Raw genomic sequence first — 3,831 nt, 5'->3', positions numbered from 1 at the left:
TTTTTTTTATTCTAAATAGTTTTTTTGTTGTTGTTCTGATGATCTTTAGCCACACCAAAAAAGAAAACAAACCAAAAAAATAAAAAAAGCCTGAAACCTGAGCACTTCTTTCTATCTCACTGTTTAACTGATGTAACTGAGGTTTGCTGCCTGTAGGAATAAGAGACTCCTAGCAATCAAACTCGGAGAAGGCAATGGCAACCCACTCCAGTACTCTTGCCTGAAAAATCCCACGGACAGAGGAGCCTGGTGGGCTGCAGACCATGGGGTCGCAAAGAGTCAGACACGACTGAGCGACTTCACTTTCACTTTTCACTTTCATGCATTGGAGAAGGAAATGGCAACCCACTCCAGTGTTCTTGCCTGGGGAATCCTAGGGACGGGGGAGCCTGGTGGGCTGCCGTCTATGGGGTCGCACAGAGTGGGACACGACTGAAGCGACTCAGCAGCAGCAGCAATCAAACTGCTTCAGTGAGCCTCTCAGAAGAATTCTTGATCTTATGTTTCTCTTTGTTTCTTTCGAATGCAATTTTGCTACACTCAACCCATTTAAAGATAGTTATATCTAGGGAACATTAGGACCAGGGAGTCTGTCAGGTTCTTTTTTTTTTAAACCTTGAATAACTTATTATTCCACATGAAACAGTAGCAATTCTGCTTTTATGGGTCTTCCCAGTTTTCAAGCCTCATTTGAAATCTTCATTCAGTGAAGATAAACAGTTAAATTGAAAAGAGGGGACAAAACTACATTTTATTGAAAAGAACAAGTGTGGTTTTTTTTTTTTTTGGCTTCAGCTACTGCATTAAGAATAGTTTTGATGCCCACAAAAGAAAAAAGGCTCTTGGAACATGGGGCAGTGGCAACTTCTCCCACTGCCTCTGCAGCAGACACTTTGGATGAGCATATTTGTAGGCATTTAGTAAGAGGTGGTTTTCAGAAGCATTATGCATTCATTGTGTAAATATTTATGGAGCACTTATTTTGATCCAGGCATGGGACAAGGCTCTAGGATGGTTACAGCCATCTCCAACATTCCCTTTTAATCTGTGACTCTGCGCAGTTGCAAAGAGGACTGGCAAGAGCCACAGCAGCTGAAGTCTGGGCAGCTGACAGCATCGGCACTGCAAAGACAGCAACTCGGTGAGTGTCCTGAGTCTAAAACTTCTACGGCAGCAGATCCACCGTGACTCAAGGAAGTCATCCCTGCGGTATCCTGATATGTCCCCAATGATGAGAGTGATCCAGAAACAGACAATGGAGGGAGAGAATGCAGATCCAGACATGCGCAACCCGGCCACTTGCCCCGCCAATAGTAGGAAGTCCTGTTTTTAAGGTACCTATTAGTGCCTGCCTTGGCCTAGGTACCACTTTGCTAAACATCAGAAGTGCCTAAGCTATCAAGAAAGTCATAGACCCTTCTTTCATAGAGCAGAGGCTCTCAGTGTTGGGCAGTTTCCCTCCCACCCGGGGGATATTTGGCAATGTCTGCAGACAGTTTTGATTATCATGATTTGGGAGGGGGTTGCTATCAACATCCTATAATACATAGGGAGCACCCACAACAAAGAATTATCAGATTAAAAATGTCAACAGTGCTGAGGTTGAGAAGACCTGTCATTAAGCGTAAAGTCTATGATCATAAAACAAGTAAAGTATAATTAGTGTCATGGTAGAGGAAGCTCAAGATACTGCAAGAATCTGTACTATGAGGACTTAGCCTAGAGAGCAGGGCAGGCCTCCAAGAATGGGGGATGTTTAAACTAAATCCCCAAGAATGAGCCCCAAGAATGAGTAGGACATTGCACCACAAGGGAGTAGCGATGGGAGACCCAGGAAATGGGGAAGAGTGTATACAAAGACCTGGAGGAGAAACAGATCTTTCAAGGAATTGAGAGATACAGTATGGCTGGAGTAGTCTGAGAAAGGAAGTCAAAAAGATGAGTCACAGAATTTCTTACAAGGCCCCCTATTGATACGTGTGTGTGTGTGTGTCAAGTCACTTCAGTCATGTCCAACTCTTTGCAACCCTGTGGACCGGAGCTTGCCAGACTCCTCCATCCATGGGATTCTCCAGGCAAGAATACTGGAGTGGGTTGCTGTGCCCTCCTGCAGGGTATCCTCCCAACCTAGGGATTGAACCTGCGTCTCTTGCAGCTTCTGCTTTGCAGGTGGATTCTTTACCTTTACCACTGAGCCACTGGAGAAGCCCCCTATTGATAGGTGTCTACCAGGCTCTATGCCCTGTTACCATGCTGGCAAGTCCTATCTGAACCCACTAGCTTTTAGTCTTGAGAAGTGAAGGATCTGGGTTTTTATCCTAAGGGCAATGGGAAGCCATGTAACGGCTTTATTCAGGAAGGGATAAGAGTATGGTTGGCATTGTGGAAAGCACACCGAGGCTGGATTTGAGAGCAGAAAGAGACGAGGCAGGAGGATCAATAGAGGTTGTTATGGTAACCCAGATGGCAGACAGTGATGGCCTGAACCAGGAGAGACCTGTGCATGTGGAAGAAAGAGAAATTCCAGAGACACGAGGTAGATACATATATGTGCATAAACAGTTTCAAATCACATTAAAATACAAGAATGTAACTGGCTTTATAAAGTAGATCATTGACTGGATTTGCCGATGATTATTGACCACAGTTACCTCCTTACCTGTTCTGTTTCCCTTCTCCAGTTGTTTGCATGAGCTAGGAAAGGTATACTTGATACTCCTGACCATGGCTGATGTTCTCAAAAACCTGAAGTTCATGTTGCCCTTCCCCACCTCCTCCCCTCCAATCCCTGCGATTATGTGGAAAAGAAGGGCAGGCCCTGCGCTGCAGCGCTTCTCAACACCGCCTGCTTCTTTTGAGGGCCAGCTCCTTTCTCTACTCTGGGGCATCCTTCTTTCCCTGATCCTATATACCTTACCCATTCCAAGGGGCCTGCCCTGTTTTCAGACGCCTGGCGCACAGAGGTTTGGAGAATCTGTTCATTCACTGATGGGCCCTTGTTTTCTGGCCCTTCTGCTTTTATGCCAATGGTTGCTGCCCTTATTGATCAGTCCTTCATGATTTCCCTAATTCTGCTGTAGCAAATGACCACAAGCTTAGTGGCTTAAATCATCACACACTCATCTTCTTATCGTTCTAGAGGTTGGAAGTCTAAGATCAAGGTATTGAAAGAGCTGCCTCCTTCTGGAGACTCTAGGAAAGAGTCTGTTTTTCTTGCCTTTTCTAGTTTCTAGAAGTTGTTTGCATACCTTGGCTTGTGGTCCCTGCTTCTGTTGTCATATTTCTATCATATTTCTTCCACTTCCATTGTCACATCAGCTTCTCTGACTCTTATCCTCCTGTGAAAGCATAAGTGTTAGTCACTCAGTTGTGTTCAGCTCTTTGCAACCCCATGGACTGTAGCCCACCAGGCTCCTCTGTCTATGGGATTCTCCAGGCAAGAATACTGGAGTGGGTTGCCATGCCCTTCTCCCGGGGATCTTCCTGACCAAGGCATCAGACCCAGGGTCTACCTGCATTCATCTTCTCTAATGCATATCCTCCTAATTCCTCTTAAAATGATCCTATAATTATATTGGGTCACCAGGACAGTGATAATCTCTCCTATTTTAAGATTCTGAACTTACACCTACTTAGTGCATTTTGCCAAGCTAATATATTAATAAATTCCAGGGATCAGGACATGGACATACTTAGGGGGTCATCACTCAGCCTGCTACAGGCCTCTCACAGCTGCTGTATTGTTCATTACTGTGAAGAATACCCATCTTCCTTGCTGGAGGATAAGCCCCATTGGTTCTTCTGAAAAAAGCCATTGCCTGTCCCCCTACC

Source organism: Moschus berezovskii, chromosome 14 (assembly GCF_049115385.1).
Source record: "Moschus berezovskii isolate FMDL1 chromosome 14, NW_MosBer_1.0, whole genome shotgun sequence".
Classification (NCBI taxonomy): Eukaryota; Metazoa; Chordata; class Mammalia; order Artiodactyla; family Moschidae; genus Moschus; species Moschus berezovskii.
The sequence above is the reverse complement of the archived record's forward strand: the minus strand, read 5'-3'. Positions refer to the sequence as shown.